We start from the raw sequence: 19,336 nt of genomic DNA on the forward strand, positions 1-19,336 counted from the left end.
AACAATTCCACGCTGACCCAGGTTCCCGTCAAGGCACGTTCTTCCTGGCTGTGCTGACAAGCTTGGTCTTGGTTGCACGTTTCGGCACAAGTACGGCACAAGGGAAACATCAGTTTGCCTTGACAATGGTGAGGTAAGACGGGATGGTATAGGTTCGTGGGAGGCAAAACTTTGCACTTGATCAAGCCTTCGTACTGTCGAATATTTTTCAGGTCGATGTGTTCCGTCAGCAATTGTGGGTGCCCTACGGGAAAACGACAATATTTGCACACGTAGGGATACAGCGAACACACGTCCAAGTATTTGATTTCTTCTCCTTTCTCTTCGTCGGCTTGGTACAGCAAACAGGTGGCATTGGTCCTTCCTCCGTACAAACTATCCCTCGGGTTCAGCGGGTCCACGAACTGGTAACTTTCCACGAGGCGTTTAAACTCGGGATCGGTTTTCATACGGTGATCGTACTCGTGTTCCCACATTTCCACCACTTGGTATCCTTGCTGTTCCAACTTTAGGCGCCGCTGACAAGTGTCCTGGTACAAGTCTTCCATGGTTCGTTGCAAAAACTGATTTTTAGTGCCACGGTCAGGGTAACAGACGGGACATCCGTGAAATAAGCAACCGTTAAACTCGTACACGATCTTGGGGTTTTCTAAGTCCCAGCCATCGACTGAATACGTTCCGATGGTCTTTTCGCCCCCTCCGTTGCGGGCATGCTGAATCCACTTGTCTTCCTTGTCGCACAAGTAATGTAACCAACGTAGGGCTTTGACCGAGTATTGACGTTTGACAAAGTGGGTCGTTTGAGGACTGATGACAGCCACGGTGTTTTCAGGCATGAATCGTTGTCGATACACTAAGGAACACGCTTTGGCAATGGTGCAAGCTTCTTTCAAAGGATCGACACCTCCGTGTTCCATGAACAGTTCTCGAAATTTTCCACAGCAACGCCGTAAAATGTCCACGTCGGAACGACAATACTTTAGCATTTCTTCCTGAAAGTCGAAAGGGTCCGAGGCGTGAGCCTGGTACCAAGCGTAGAAAGCTTCTCGTTGTTCGGTACGCATGTTGTCGGGGTCGTAATAGTGAGCCTCAGGTAAATGGGGTAGAACGGCATGTTGATTGGCTTCCGTATTGAAAAAGTGTGGAAAGTACCCTTTAGCCATTTCTGTCATTCCAAACGTTTTAGGCATTCGACTCAAAGGCATGGCCAAATAGCTCATCGAATCTTTAAACTGTACTTGTCCCACTTGCATGAAAATGATTTTGGCTCCGTTCAAAGTCACTTTAGGACGTTCGGTGCCTTGTTCCGTATAGTATCTGAGAAGAAACTGTCCATCGTATCCGGAGAAATTGTGAGCCATCACCGTGGCATGACGATGACAATCTCCGTAACGTTCGATGTCCTCTTGGCTCCACGTCTTGTCGACGGGGTCTAAGACCCATTGGGCAAAATCGGCTAACGTGTTCGGTCCCCGAAAGATTTTTTCACGCCCTCCGGGAATCTTGCTGCAGTGAGGGCAATGACTGAAGATAGGTTCTTGAATGCACTTCTCGCACGCTCGATGAGCCACGCAGAAATTAGGGATGTGAATGCCAGTCTCTTGCATGCATTCGAAATCGAAAAAGATGAAATTGCCTTTCTTCTTGTGACCGTCCTCTTTCTCTGGTGGGGGTTGGTATTTTTGCACGTAACATTGATGTTCCAAGTCCACGATGTGGTGACAAATGTGACATTTTTTCTTTCCTCGACATACGTGTGCCTTGGCATTGTTGGTAAGTATGCCTTGTCCACACGTAGAGCACAATCTCAGGAGTTGACAAGCACATTTCTTCTGTGAACCTTGTGTTTTCAAATGTTGTTGGTAACAGGTAGGGCTGACAAACGTGCGCAGACAAGTTGAACAAGGCACTGGTTCTTCGCTCAGACAGGGTGGAGAGGCCAAACATCCTGGGCATTTCGATCCACAATGCTTGTGTTGCTCTCGATTGTTATAACCATAATCACATTTCTCACAATAATAACCGTATCCTAGGAATCCAGTGATACTGGTAATGGTATCGAAATGGCCATCGTTATAATAGACATGAATGTATTTTCCGTCCTTAAATTCTTGGCCTCGAAACAACAGAGACCCGCGCATTTCTTGAGGGTGCACTTTCAAAGTGTAGCGTGGAGCTAGGACATCTTGCAATTTTTGCATTTCAGGAATGCCACAGGGTGTGTCTTTGGACAGTCCGGCTTGTTGTAACAGGAGTTCTGCTTCGTTTCGTTGTTTGGCTCGGTCGGATCGTTGAATAGTTTTCCAGGTTCTTTTCCATTCTACCGTGTCGTTCTTGTTGGCATAGGTTCGTCCCACCACGATGGCACGGGCTAAACACATCTGGTCATGAGAGTTGTTAATTCGGACGAGACTTGTTTTGGTGTTGCGAAGGTCGTCCACCAATAACATCTTTTTGCGTCCTGTCCCTTGAGGAGGAGAGACGTGGGTCATGTCCAGTGTGGCTTTTCCATCGGTGATGTCAAACTGGTCATTAGATTGTTGTACGTGTTGAATCTTGTCCATGACTTTGGAAGCGGTCAATTCTGCCGGGGTGCTAAACTCGATCCAAACAGGGGATTTCAAGCCGTCGTGTTGTATGGAAAGTCTCAAGCGATCGTCTTCTTTGGGTTGACATTGTTTGTTGAGTGCAGTGAGCAAAGAATCCCACACCTCGGTGATGAACACTTCTGCTTTCTCTAACGGCACTTCAGCCTTGAAATCTTTAAACTTCACTGTGTATTTGTAAGCCGTGGTTCTAAATTTTCTAGAGGAGCGCTTTTCCGTCTCTCGAATGGAATAGTACTTTTCAGGGTTGACTAAGGGTGGTGAACTTGGTTTAGAGGGTTCGGATTCTGGTTCACTCATGTCCTCTTCAAAATCACTGGCATGAATTTGTGCCAAGATTTCAGCCCTGGTACGAGGCGATAGATCACGTTTCTGCCTCTTACTTTCTTCTTTCTTCTCGAATGAATTGGATCGTTTCATCTTGAAAGCAAAAAGTCAAATGACTTAAGTTCAAACACCATAAACTACTTTATAGTCATAGCAGACCAGCGTATATAAAAGGGTGTGTGTCTTGTCCTTTCACTATTCATTTCACTCTCAAGCCGAGCACAACGATGGAAGAGACTAACCAGATGGAACGTTTCGTCAGAGCTTTGCGAGGGGTCATTAGAAAATTCTCTTCAGACCAGCCTACGGACTACTCTCCTTCCTTTAGAGATAAAAGTCAAGATACTTGCTATATCTGTCAGAAGAAAGGTCATTGGTCTTCAGAGTGTCCAGACCGTCAAAAAAGAAAAAAAACAGGGACTAAAAAAGACAAAAGTCAAGATACCTGTTATTATTGTAAAGAAAAAGGACATTGGTCTCCAGATTGCCCAAAAAAGAAACAAGAGGAGTCAGAAGAAAAGAGGAATTCTTCAGAAGAAGAGAGGGGTTCTTCAGAGGAAGAGAGGGATTCTTCTGAGGAAGAAAGCAGACAGGTGAAGAAAAAGAAACAGGAGAAGAAAAGAAGAAGGGAAGAAAGTGAGGAGGAAGAAGAGGAAAAGAGTGTGACAGTGAAGAAATTCAAAAAACAAAGAGACTAAACAAGGAGAAAAGAAGAAATCAATGAACTTTTTATTAAAGTGTTGTGTTGTGAATTGTGAATTGGATTGTAAAAAATGGAGAAAAGAATAAATGAATGATATAAGTTAAGAGTCTTTGAGTTTTGATTTTAAAATAAGAAGCTACACTCACGCACTCATACACAGACACGTACTATAAGGGTAAAATGGGTGGGGTTTTTTTTGAGTTATTGGCAAATTGAAATTGTATTTCTTTTCGAGAAATGTGGGTGGCCCTGAAAAGGGCCTTTTTTTCTTTATGGTGCAGGGGTGAGTTTAAGCAATCAATTTTAACTGCCTTAAGCCTTTGCCACGGCCAAGGCCTACTTCTGGACTGCGTAATGATGATAATGATTGGGTTGAAATCACTAAGGGTGGTACGGTAGGCTTAGTCACAGGGTTGACATGTTTGGCTCGGGAAGGTCGTATTCTCTTCGGTCGTGATAAAGAAGTCTGATACATTTGTTTCAGACTTCTTAACTCCGCTAAAATGTCCAACAGTACCGTGACCGTTTGATTTTCACCCTCTTGTTTCTTTGCTGCTACTTCTTCTTGCTGTTGTTTTTTTCTTACCTCTTCTTCTTGTTGCTGTTGCTGTAGGAGAAAAGCCTGTTCCGCTTCCTTTTGTCGTTGTATAAATTTCTCCAATTCTTCTTTCTGTCTCTGTCTAAAATTCTCCACTTGCGGTAATGAAGAAGGTAACGAAGGTTCCGGAACAAATTCTTGCGAGGAGAGAAAATCCACAAAATCCCAATTCACCTCTTCTGAAAGTAAGTCCGGGTTCCCTTGGGCGGTCTCCCCTGCTGGTGCACCCCATTGGATCGTTTTCTGAGTTTCCGTCATGTTGAATCACTATCGCATAGATTGACTGCACACAAGCGTTAGCGAATCTATATTGACTACGTGACGTCACAGACTGCTCTCTTCGGATTGGATGCGGGCTGACTGAATTCTGTAACGCGTGTTCGGATTGGTGAATGAACTCAATCCGTTTCAATCCTTTCTGTCCCTATAAATAAGCGCCGTTCACTACATTGATTCACCTATTCTCGGAGCCTCAACATGTGGACCGACGTTGAATCTTCAACCCTTGTGTCAACAATGATGTTCAGGACGGACATGCTCATGTATGTCCGATCCAAGTGGACCGTTGTCTACAGGACCAACAGCAGTCTGTGGATAAGAAGAGTCTATATAGAGAGACAAGGTTGCCTCAAGAGGACTCTGATGTATGGCCCTGCTGTAAGACGAAGTTTGAGGAAAAGAAGATGTCGCAAATGCCCTCTATGTTAAGGGCATATTAACATAAACCAAAGGCCCTTTTCAGGGCCAGCCATATTTCTCGAAAAGAGATAGTCTTTGAATTGCCTACCCCTTTTTAAAAAAATTTTTTATTTTTTTTTTAAAACAAAAATCCTATGTTCAATTTCCCTTGTCGCTCAACAGTCCCACGATTTTTCTCCATGTTAATTTCCCTTGTCGCCAGATTGTCCCACGATTTTTCTCCATGTTAATTTTCCATTGTCGCCAGATTGTCCCAAGGGGGTCTGTAATGATAATTTCCATTGTCGCTAGGGTATCCCACTTCACTACTCTCGTCCCTGACTAAAAAGAGAATATTCCGGCCCAACTCTTAACCAAATTCATCTTAAGTGTATAGGAATCCTCTACGTCAATGTTCATATCGACGATGAATAGCATCTATTTTCGCAGAGAGAAACTAATGTGTAGATTGAAACAACATTATATATACATGGCCAGGATTTAATAGAACGGTCTGTTTATAAAACCTTTCAGGTTCATGGATATCAACAGGAGCTATGTAAAACATTATGCACAATTTATGATCAACAATGTTCTAATTTTAGCATTTTGAGACTCTCATCAACCTATGGTTTAAAGGCAGGAGATTGTAAACAGTTCAGCGAAGCGTAAAACAATGATATTGACGATACTGCCCTATTTTCTCAAGTACTGACACACGTACTTACTTTTGTCTTCATATTGGCAGACATTATACAAGTTTAATGCAGGATATTAAGAGGTAAAATTTGAAATCTCTTGGAAATTACATAAAAACCAAAACCGTTTGTAAATACCATATATTACGCAGAGCCAGATTTATATATCAGCTTAACCTTTGACCTTTTTAATTATTCTTAACTTATCCATATTCACTCTTAACAGGCACCGTTCAACTTACGGTCATTCAAACCATTACTTCCAACTCAAAAATGGATTCAGCGAAATATTTAACAAAATACTAAGTATCATAAGTTTAGAAAATTGTATTAAATGCTGTATGTTAAGTTCTTTACCAATCCATACCCAAACTATTATGCGTAATATAATTTCCATACAAATCTATGACAAAATGGCCCTATCTCCTTTAAGTGTTCAATGTTTGAATTTTAGAATTAAAATATATTATTTGCTGGGATTTATGGCCTATTCTTAAGGTGGAAAATATAAAAAGTTTTCAAATGGTACTCTTCTATAAAGGACATTTTCTACTTCAAATTGATGGCAAAGTGCTGTTGGAAAAAAATACCAATTATATCAAGGAGTAATTTTTTATTACCTTTAACATATTATGTAAAATATCTTTGATCGCTAATTTTCTTTATGTATGCATCAATTCCATTTCTTCCGGTAGACCGTGGTGTAAGTAAACGATTATCGTTTTCATTACATTGGAAGAATTGTTTTGGTCTATCAGACTACCTGACCATTCTCGCTGGTTTGCGTCTATGCATTGGCATTTCAGCTTTCATGGAAATCCCGCCTCTATATCAAAGAGCACAAAGATGATCAAGTCGACATCAATTAGATTTCAGCATTGTCTTTACGCGTCAGAAAAAAAGGAGAAAAGCCATTGAATGAAATAAGCGTTTAGATGAATTATTGAGCGATCCTCAAGAATATATAAATTTCGAGACTAATACCCATCATATATGCTATCATGGTTTTTATTGATAGTAAGGGTGTATATGGTACAAAAGGTTTACAAATGCGATGTGACCTTGCATGAAAGATCATAAATATTGGATGGACTGTACATATTAAAAAGCGAAGCGTGTGATATCCTCACTATGTTTCTGGTTGCTACCATAGACAACATAACGATAACTTGGGGTAAAGTATTCTAAGGAATTATAAAAGAAGTAGATAAACTATATTACAAGAACAGACGTGTACAACAATATAATCGGAAGACAAAATTCTATATTGATATTCCTTTGGATATAATTTTCAAGAAGTTGAAGTTGAAGAAAAAATTTCTTAAAATAATTCTGTTCTTTACAATGAAATATTTATAATGGGAAGCTTTGATATTGATGCTAACACAAAATAGCTACATAATAGAACTGCACCACGCTACACAGATAAGCAATGCTCCAACACGAGTAACAGTCTATGCTTCTACCCTGATCGACCACATTTATACTACCAACCCTAAACACCTCTACAAGATAAAAGTACTCTATTTCTCTATTAGAGAGTACTTTCTCATATGTATAAAAATGTAAGAAGATGTGCTCAAAGAAAGCAATTTACACTCCTATATGAAATACCAATGCTTTATAAAAATGTTGAAAATCAAATTCCTTCTTCAATATCTCAGAATATTAGCTCATTAAATTTCTCTAATATAGACCCTGATTGTGGGTATATGGAATTAATATTTTCTTACTTTCCTAAATAACTATGGTCCTATGCACATCACAGGAATTAAACGATGTAAACAACCAGAATGTAATGTATTTGAAAATTATATTTTATGACGAAACAAAGTCAAATTACTCATTATCAAATAAGGCATCGTCCGAACTCTGATAACAGAGGATTCCAGAAATAATTGCGAGAACTAACTTCAATTAACCCAGCATGTACAATGATAATTAATGGCATTAGTTATATTGATTGGAACGATATTGCAAACCAACTGAGCCTCGTTTTTCCAAAACGCGTAGCTGGTCTAATTGTACATTGCCTAGCATAGGTAAACTTACTGCCTTCGTGAATGAAACGGTACCCGATCATGTTAGTTTCAATATCCCCCTAGTTGCAATAACTGATAGCATTGATATTATCAATGCAATAGACTTAAACTGATAGTATTGCATATTATCAATACACAAGACATTTACAAATCAACAGGCCTGAATGGAATTCCCCCCCCCCCAATTCGATCTCTAAGTTAATCAAAGAAGTAAGTACCTGACGTTTCACTTCCTTTAAATAATATAGTTATTTACATTAGCAAAGATATTCGAAATTCATATGGGAAATGAAAAGAATGACCCATCCAGCTATTAACCCATACATGTTATATCTGTACTTTCAGAAATAGTCCAAAACATGACAACAAGTATGTTTTCAGATATATTAATAAGTACCAACTCCTCCATACTTCACATTCAGGTTTTCAACAGAAATATTCATGTCCAACTGCATTAACGAAACTTTTAGACCAGTGGCTATAAGCGATCGAATCGTGAAAACTTACTGGTGCAATCTCTTTTGATTTAAAAATAAAAGCATTCGATATGGTTTACTATCCGCTGCTCATTAAACGTATTAACCTGCAAGCGTTCTTCAAGCTCATTCGTTTGGTTCACGTTGTATCTCACTAACATATCCCAATTTGTTTGCACGGGTCAATATACTTCCGAATCGTCATACCTAAGTGGTGTACCTCAAGGATCTATTTAGGGCGTATTCTTTTCTCCCTGTTTTGCAATGACTTAGACTTGTATACAGTGTATACAGTGCACTCTAACACAGATCCTTTCGCTGACGAGTCTACACTGCGTTAATCTGGTAAATTGCTTGGCTGCATTTAATAAAAGCTTCAAATCTACCTAAACCAAAATGTATTAGTTTATGTGCTTTAGTAGTCAAAAGAATAACTATCTTAAAATGCATTCTACTTTCCCAGTCGTTTGAACATTTGTTTTGCTGGACATATACTATCACGGATAGCTCACGGCTGTATTATGTGGGAAAATGCATTCAAAATTGACAACCTCGACAAAATTATCGCCGGAATTATTATGAAACTTTATATGAATACAACCGCAAATGAATTCTTTCCTCGTGAACAATGGTTTCTTATACAAAACCGTATTCTTTATTTTAATGGAAACATGACATGTGAGTCTTTAAACGATATTTTTTTCAGATTGTATCTCTAACCAAACTAAACTAAGATCATCAAATACTGAATGCAATCTCCAATCAACAACACAAAATAGTCGCCAGATACAAACCTTTCTAAAAATTATTTCACTGTATCAGCGTCTACCTTTTAGAATTTATTACCTTTGATGATAAGTAATTTAAATCCCTTACTTTGTTTAATAGGTCATTAAGACATTTTTCTTCACCAGCTTGAATGATTTATTAAAGCATCTCAAAAATTGTTTTATTGTGTCTGGAAATATCACGTTCATATTTTATTCGATATATGTATGTATGACAGTCTATAGTCTATAATTCATATCTCTATATGTTGACTACAATAGTTCCTCATATCAATTTATTTTCAATGATCATGTGTGCGAGATTCTTCAAGTGTTTTAATGTGACATTTTTAGAAACTTTTTTATCATATCACATGCTACAAAAATTGAGGAGCACATGGCAAATTAGTGTTTCATGACCAGGCGTGTTAATGATTATTATTAGTCTCAAACAAGTCTAAGGCTAGAAACACTTTGGTACGATATACATAGATAAAAAAAAACTGTCTTCACATTTTACTTCATGTCAGTGATATATTCAAAGAGTGAATACTATTTATCTATACATTACTGTTTTATGTAATCATGCCTGTGAAATATGAAATCAGAAGTAAGAGTGTTTTCATTATGATCCAAGTATTTACTATTTATAAATTAAAGCATATTTATTTGATCAGAAAATGTATAAAAGGAAGAAAGTCGACGTTACGATGTGATTTTAATTTGAAGTGTGATACACATAATTCGGCTAATTATTCTTCTGTGGGTATTATATAGAGATACGAAGAAAGCTGCAAGCCAGGGTCAGGATCAGTGTGATCGACAGAATTCGTGCCTTTTTGTGTTTTCACCAGGCTTTGTCAAATCGCGCGTAATAACATTGTCTGTCTTATTTGTACCCATGTACATCATGTACATGCGAAGGCAATAATCACCGCACCAACATTTACTATATTGACTTGCTACGATGTCCCAGTATTTCATATGTTTCCTTTACACATGAAAACAAACGTTGTAATTTTAAATCGTAAAAAACTTCAAGATATCAAATTGTTTCCTCTACTGGCATCCCATACTTTTTAAAGGTTGATAAATAGTTTAGGTGGCATTTTCATCTGACTTCAGAGTTTGCTCTGCAGCCAAACTATACATGGCATGAAAAGCATGTCATGACTTCCCATACTAGTTATGACAGTTTTCACTTCCAAAAGTAAATTCTTTATTTTCGTCAAAATATAAGGAAACCATAATATAATAATATTTAAACTAATAAGTTAATTCACAACATTTAATGGATAAGATTATTAAATCGTTTTAATAATCCTCGCGCTATGTCGAATGACGAAAACCTATCTTCAACTATTTGATAAATTTAAATTGCAAAATTGCAAACTTTATAAATGTTTTACTTGAATAGTCGTGAATAGCTGACTACAGCGATCCATGAAGGAATATATAAATAAGAGTTTGATATCATGCCACTGTTGATCTAGGATACAATTTCATAATCCTTGCTGAGATGTAATACATTTGTGGTAATTTCTAGTCAAAAGTATAAATTTAGTCATATAACTGATATTATTTAACTCACTGATCTTATAGTCATAAGGAATTACAGGCAAACTGCAATCTAAGTGCTCCAAATGTTATTTGTTATCTTGTTGCAATTGAGTTTCGATAGTGTAATCATTCCTTTATACATGGATTTAATTGTTATGATGGAAATTATAAGCATAGTATTTTCAAATCAGTGATTTCATGGCACATTATATTGAAAAGTAAAATCGATTGCATTTTTAGATGTGCAAATTGTAACAAAATAATCTAAGTAAATTATACACCGAAAAACGAAAAGAAATATACCTTTGCATTTTTTCTTTGTCTACTTAAAAGTTTGAATTTGAAGTGATTCGTAAGTTTTAAAAAGAACGAATCAAGTAATAAGAGGCAGAATGTAGCACCGTTTATATGTCAAAATCTATATCGCTTTCTTCCGATAAAAAATGACAAATAAAGAAAGCCAATAATATATAATGCTAAATATTACTGATATATAGACTAAGAATTATTATCTTTTAGTCTACCTAAACAATAATATAGACCAAACATTAATTACAGTATAACATATAACAATCTCGTCCAATAGCGCGTTACTTCTTAAGTAATGGAACATACATTACAGTGTTTCTTTGTCAAAATTATAAAAATGAAAAGTACTTTTATGGTAATTTCTGAATTCGTTATATCTATATCTGATGGTATTCAGTCCTTTGCCGATAGATACGACGTGAAGAATTTATACAGCGCTCTTTGTGATGTTTATGGCCCAGTAATATCAGGCACAGCCCCACTATTGAGCTCCGATGGCAGCACTCTCATAACCAAGAAGAAGAAGAAGATAATGGATTGCTGAGAAGAATATTTTGACGGTGTCCTCAACAGACCCTCTTCTATCAACGATGAAGCGATCAACCGTCTACCCCACGTGGAGACCAACGAGAGATTGGCTGACCCTCCAACAGTGCTGGAAACTCATAAGGCCATTGAGTTCCTGTCTAGTGGGAAAGATCCAGGAGCAGACTCCATCCCAGCTGCTATCTACAAGTCTGGTGGGCCTAAGATTGTGGAAAATCTAACAGAGAAGTTATGTGGCATACCCCAGGAATTCAAAGATGCACCCATCGTCCACATTTACAAATGCAAATCAATCACCAATCCTGCGATAACCATAGAGGGATCTCTCTACTCTGCATCGCATGCATGGTCCTGGCCAGGCTACTGATGAACAGACTTACGGAGCACGTTGATCATGGCCTACTGCCAGAAAGTCAGTATGGCTTCAGAAAGCAGAGAGGCACCATCAACATGATCTTTGCTGACAGGCAGATGCAAGAAAAGTGTCTTTAACAAAATGTACAGCTATATCTTGCCTTCGTGAACCTGACAAAGGCATTCGACATTGTCAGCCATGAAGACTTTCAGAAGATCACGGGTAAACAAATTTGGATGTCCAGAAGTCTTTATTGAAATAGTGAGGCATTTTCATGATGTCATGCTTGCCAGAGTCTAGGACCAGGGTAACCTTTTCCGAACCCTTTGCAGTTAGGAGTAGTGTGAAATAAGAATGCGTCTTAGCCCACACTCTCTTCAGCCTCATGTTCTCCACAATGTTGATGGATGCTTTCAAGGACAGTGATGTGGCAGTAGGTCTCCGATTCCGTCTGGGAGGGAAGTTGTTCAACTGAGGAGGCTTCAAGCCAAAACCAAAGTCCAAGTTGAGAACATTCGCGACCTTCTGTTTGCAGATGACTATGCCCTCAACTCCAGCACGGAGGCAGGCATGCAACTGAGCATGCAACTGAGCATGGACCTTTCTGCTCATCGTGCACCAACATCGGACTCACCATCTCTACCAGCAAGACCGAGGTTCTGTATCAGCCAGCTCCTGGAGAAATTACCTGGAACCATCCATTATTGTCAATGGCCAAAAGCTAATAAATGTAGACAGGTTTAAATATCTCGGCAACACCCTCTCACAACCAGTCCCCAAAGAACAATAAGGTCAACACCAAGATTGCCAAAGCCAGCGTAGCATTTGGCCGACTACGCTCAAATGTCTGGGATAGGACAGGCATCAAGCTTGCCACCAAACTCAAAGTCTAAGCAGCGGTTCTTCTCCCTACTCTATGCTGCTTGCGAGACCTGTACTGTGTATAGCCGCCATGTTAAGAAACTGAATCACTTGCATATGAGCTCCCTGAGACAACTGCTGAAAATCAGACGATATGACAATTTACAGAACACGGAGGTGCTCACTCAGGCTAGCATGACAAGCATCTATACTATGCTGTACAAGGCAAAACTCCAGTAGGCTGTCCATGTTTTCCGCATCCCAGTAGAACGCCTACCTAAGAAGGTCTTCTATGGAGAGCTACAGCAAGGCAAGAGATTTCACGGTGGTCAAAAAATAGGTACAATGCCACCATCAAGGCCTGGCTGAAAAATTTAGGCATTGATCATGACAGCTATGAGAGTGTCGCTGCTAATCTATCTACTTGACGCAGTCAAGTCAATGCCGGTGCTGCAGCCTTTAAGCAGAAGAAACTGGTGGACGCAGCTGTGAAACGTGATTTGCGTAAATGAAGGAACGGCAGTTAATTAACTCCCAGTTAGCAACCTGCACATCCATGTCCACACTGCAACAGACTCTTCTGGGCCCTGACCGGACTGACCAGCCATCTCCGAACCCACCCCCAGCGAATCGATGACATTGAATAGTCCTCATCGACACCGATGGACGAACATCATCATCACCCTTGCACATGCTATGTAAATGACCATATTATGTGGATTGCTGACTTATAAAGTATTAAAACATTATTGCAAATCAGACATATTAAATATGAAATCATATTATCATATCTGCGATAGCATTCATATTGATATCTAGCAAAAACTAAGACAAACACAATTTATTACCTGTCGAAATTGTTGACACTTGACACATGAGTGTCATGTGTATTTAATTTGAACTGTTTGTTAGTTAGTTTGTGTAATTTATCTTATTTCATTGTATGCTATTGTTGTGTAACATTGCATGCTCGACTTAAATCCGAATCAAATTAATGTAATTACTTGACCTCAATACAAACCTAAAATATTTTCGATGTGGATGGGTTTAATATCAGGAGCATTACTAATAGAAATAAACATATTTATTTCGGCCTAGGTCTAGGTTTTTGGAATTCCCCTACAATTTACAAGGTGTACCTGACATAGTCCAGATTATATATTATAATTTTAGAAACAAACTTTCTAATGATAATTAAGATTTTGGTTTGTAAACATTTTGGACCTTTAGAAGGTTATTTCCGGTAGGTAAAGTTTATTATTTTTAGAAAATGTTAATTGTGACCTGAGCTCAGGTGGAAGACTATATCAGCTTGTTACTGGAAAGATTGTTCATTTGTGCTTTTAGATCAAGCAGAATCAATTTTATATCATTGTTGTGTCCAGAACTTCATTTGGGCTGGAATATATTGATATTTATTTCTTCAAATTATTTAATTCTGTGAGTAATTTCTCTGGAAATACAGAGTGCTCATACAAAATTATGTTCTTTGACAGAAACGTTCCCTGGGAGTTATAGTGAATTCAAACATGGAATTACATTGCTGTGTTTCAATAAAAGAATGTTGATACGACAACACAATGTAGACTGAGAGAGGCACATTAACACCTCTTAAATATCACTTTTAATCTTATGATAAGTCTTATTAATGCCTAAATGACCAGCTAAAAGAGTTTCATGGGCCAGACTAAGAAGTTCCTGTCTTATGATTTTGGAACTACACTTTGATAGTTCATTTACCACTCGTCACCAGCAGGCACCTCAGGTGATCTCCATTGTTTCATAAGAATTCAATATTTAATGAAATAAAAAAAGGGACTTCTGTAGATACAGTTTCACATATGGTCATCTGAAACAAACAGGGGATCTCAGAATCTTTTTAATGTTCGAGGACAAGTGATTGTTGTGTTTCACTCTGATTAGAATAAAGAGAACTAGTAGTTAAAAGAGGACCACTGTGATCAATGCCCTTTGATTGATCCAAACAAGAAGTAACGGTGACCTCATCAAAAACCTGACCAGTGCATGTGTCAGCTAAAGGACAAATTTCATCATCAACACCAGTCACAAGAACGTTCTTTGCCATAACTGTAGTAACTGCACAAGCTGCGTATAAATCAGAGAATTCGTTTTCAATAGGATCGACCTTCTGATCCAAGCAAGGCTTGTCAGTTAGAAGTGCATTAATCACAACTTTATTTCCAGCTATGTCAATGCCTAGTAATAAATGAACGCCCTCAATTTGTAAAGAATTACACTGTTCCGATTGTCACGGTCCTGACACTAAGTATGATGACAAATGTACACAATGGAGAGGAACATTAACAAAGCCGCACTCTACTCCCTCTCTATAAGAACAAATTCGTTAGAAGGAGACTTCCCAGAAACAGGCAAAGTACCTGATAGTAAAAGACTCTGAGGAGTTCCTATGTCTCTTGAAATTTAATAGGGATAAGAATAGTTGAATCACCCATGAGTAATATAGAGCCCTTCAATATGAATGGTTCATAATTTTCCATAATAAAATCAGACGGGTTTATTATTCCCAACAAATGTATTGTTTTCAATACATGACCGTGATCTTGACCTCTTTGAAGTAAGAGCATTTTGATTAGGTCTTTCTTGATTATGTTGCTTATTTTTCAATTTGTTGAAATCAGAAATAACTTGTCATTTTTCCTTGATGTATGTACATGTAGGAATAGATAAGGACTTCTGAGTAATCTTATCAGAAATTCGATGTCTAAAGGTTGTGTCAGATTGAGACTTGGAAGGGTTTGTATTAGACTGAAATATGTTTTTGCACCAGACAACTACTGAGAGGAAGACTCACTTACAAAAGAAAGGTTATAAGCTAAGGAATAATCGTCATCGGTACGAGCAGCCTATTCTAAAGTTTCGACAATATGCTCATCAAGATAAGGTTTAACGTCACTGTGGACACAGTTCTTGAAGTCTTCAAGTAATACGAGTTATCCTAGATTTGTCTAATATTGATCAACTTCTTGGCTAAGCACCACTTATCAAATGACTACACTATCTCGTAGCCCTTTAAGATATATTCCTTAACCGGATCATAGTCAGCACTTTGCTGTACTGACAGGGAACCAAAAGTGTCTAAGGCCTTGCCGAAAGACGCATTCTGTAACAATGCTCTCTTGGCCATTTCGAATTCTCAGCAACTGTTGTAAAATGAGGAAAATATGTATCTACTTTTTCTCTAAAAATGGGTACTAACCTGGTATTCTTAGTAACATCAAAACTTGAATTTGTATGTAAAGTGGGGGATTGCTTTTCACTTACCGGCTCCAATTCGTTTAATTTAAATTGATATTCCATTTCTTCTTGTTCTCTCTATCTCTGCTTTTTTATTGTTTTTCTCTTTCCTCTTTACACTTGCATTTGTTTTCTTCTTTGTGTAACTGCAACTACATTTTGTCTTCTTTCTGTAACTGCATTTGTCTGTTTCTCCTCTTTCCCCAATATCAATTTTCCTCTCTCTCCTCTTTATCTAATTGCATCTGTTCCTCTTCTTTCTGTTTCTGAAGATCAAGCTTTCTAACCATAATTCCATCTTGTATTGTTATTTTAATTTTAATTCATTTACTTTTATGCAAGAGTCTGATACAAACTTACTAACTAAATTCAAAGCATTTTGATCCAAAACATTCTTTTCCACCAAATATTGGACCAACATACCTTTTTTATTTCTCGCTTCGTTAAAGAAGCTTTTACCTCAGAAAGATTATATTTTCTTGCAAAGTGAAGCAATTTATCTTTTCCAAGGAGTCTAACCGTTCCTGTGTAGGATTTGAAATAAAAATCTCTACTTTAAATGACATCGTAAAAGGCTTGTTGATTGCACTCAAGATTTCTAAAATGCGAAACAATACCTCGGATTTAGAAAAGTCCACAACAAAGTGAATCAAAATCTCAGAAACAAAGTTTCATCAAATATTCGTATCGCAATGACGAACCCTTAATTTTCTGTTACGAGTCTATGCTTTTCAAATAAGTAACAGAAAAAAGTGAAAGACAACAAATTTTGTAAAATTTAACAAATATATTTATTTCCTTATAATACAAAAGTGATATTGAGAAAAAACAACTTACGGTATGGCGAATTAAATCCCCCACCCCCCAAAAATGAAAAAGAATTACAGACAGAAGTCCTCGTAATTTAAAGTCCCGAATAAAATTCAGTAAACGTCCACAAAATATCCCAAAACGGAAGTTGATGACGTGTCTGCGGCAGCTTTTGAAGTGTTGTTGTGTCAAAAGTCTTTTGTTGGAGAAATAATAAATATAATTCCAGGTTTGAATTCAGTATAAATTCCAGTGTAAGTCTTTATCAAAGAATTTTATCAGAGTACTTTGTATTTCCGGAGAAAATCATCACTTGAAGAAAAAGAGATTTCAGTCCAAACCTCCTGGTCACGATATATAACACATCTTAAAAGTGCTAGATATTAAAATACGAATGACCAAACTCTTACAATCTCAGGATTATTCATTTCTCTACTTAACCTCAGATCACAAGCAGCAATTGCTAACACAAACCGTTACTTAATGGAAAATAACCCTGTAGAATGATCCCGATGCTTACAAAATCAAGACCATAGCCTGTAAAATTCACCTCGTAAAGTCCAAAACCCTGACACAAATAAACATATTTACTTCTTTTATTAATAAAGATCCTGATATGAAGCCCATAATTTTCACCATGCCTTCCCATATGTATGATGACACTTCTCACTGAAGCGCTATTGCAAAAGAAAGTCCTGTTTTTAAAAACACAAGTAAGAAAAGCGTAATATTATAATATTTAAATTAATGAATTCACTCAGGACATATGATTGTTAAAGATCTGCTATAATAGAAGTATGTATCAGAATGTTCGTGTTTCGCTACATAACGCAGAAATGAGCTTTATGCATATTTTAACTCACAGAGAAGAAAATGAAGATAATTTGTGCATGTATCGATGTTTTACGGAAAACACTCCGGAAATATATTTATACTTCTGGTGATAAAAGGACTTCGGGAAGTGACATAACGTCCGGAAGTCCCACAAGTTTAGTGTATGTGGTGATGATGGCTGAATCTAGTGATAATTCTAGAGAATTTACGGAAATTTTGCCTTGCCCATTTTCGTCGTGTGAGAAAGGTAAATTCCTAGAAGATGGCGAACGTGATGAATCTTAATAAGATTCTGCTTGCAGAGGTTGGACAGTACTAATATCAGCCCGAACGAGACGAGAACGTGGACGTGGACGAAGACCTTAAAGAGAACATAGGACATAATGAGGCTGAGCAGCGCATGGGCTATTCATTTCGGAAATTACTAATATAATGATTATTATTATTATTATTATTATTATTATTATTATTATTATTATTATTCTTTCGTTAAGGTTAAGTTTAATTCAGTTTCATAATGAAAAGAGAAGGTCACGAATTTAGGTGAAACTTGGATGTCTTCAGAGCAGATCTTCATGTCGGCTTGGTTCATCAGTGACTAGTGGTGTTAAAAGTTAAGCATCTAAGACTCAGACTGTGCGAGGTGTATAAATAAATACTTTATTAACTTTATGACTCGAGTTTGTTCTTTTAAACTGTGATGAAATGCAGACACCGAATGTAGTTTTGGGTGTGATTGTTTACTACCCTGCACAGAGTGTAAAATTGAAGAATTTTATTAAATAGAAAAAGTAATCATAGACCTGGTGTATCCATATGCTTAGCAAGCATATATTTTCTTTGTGGGTCTAGGTGTATAATACTAGTGGCAGAGGAAGTATACAGATTTAGGGGAAAACCAATCTTGAGAATAATACATTGATGATTTAATGTTCATTATTGTGATACAAAAAGTAGAACAAAAGTCTAACCATGCATCATATATACATATATTTCATACTTTAACGTGCAAGAACTTCTCATGCATTTTACCCAAAAGTTTGCTATCTAACATAATAATGAATGAGGGATTGTATTTACCATGTATATTCGTGTACCTTTGGAAATTTCAGCAGTAAAGAAAAGTCGATACGTGTAGATGATGTAAAGAGAAGGTCAAGATAGATTGTATCATTGATCATCAAAGATTTTAGACAATTTCCTTGGATAAATATGTCCCGGTAGCAGCATAATGTGCCTACAGACAGCAACATGGAAATTGCAATGCAATTCTGTCTGAGAACATGAAAATTTGTAGGCTAAATATTCTTACAGTAGCTATGATGCCACTATCAGGGTCAATTTTGGGATAACTGATTGCTTTATACACATGTGAAAATTATGTTTAAAATTCTTTTTCATGAAATCCCTCCTTTATTGACATAATGTACCACTTTACTTGAGCGTGGAATTTGTACCCAAGACTTTCATTTTGATAATAGATCCTGCTAAAATCATTTGTCAATTATCTTGGAAATTCAAATGGAAAAATCTTTAATCTTCTATAATTTCATTTGTGAACAGGTTCTGTACTATGACATTAAAAATATATTGATGTTTGTTCATGTTCACTTTTGATTCATTTTCCATCCTAACTCTGGTTTTTAGTTAAATCTAATTTTGTGCTAAAGATATCGACTCTGAAAAGAAATAAGTAAGAGAAAACCGGGGTACATGATAACACATAACTTTCTTCAAGTTTTAAAATATTTAGCGTGAAATCGGCTCAGAGCGTGCTGCCTTGTGGGACAAAACATCGATGTTCTGTAGTCATTTTTTTCATTATTAATAAGATATTTGACATAATACCTTTATAAATCATATTTAGAAGAATACACTTATCACATAAAC

This window comes from Sinohyriopsis cumingii, chromosome 12 (assembly GCF_028554795.1).
Source record: "Sinohyriopsis cumingii isolate HCF-2022 chromosome 12, ASM2855479v2, whole genome shotgun sequence".
NCBI lineage: Eukaryota > Metazoa > Mollusca > Bivalvia > Unionida > Unionidae > Sinohyriopsis > Sinohyriopsis cumingii.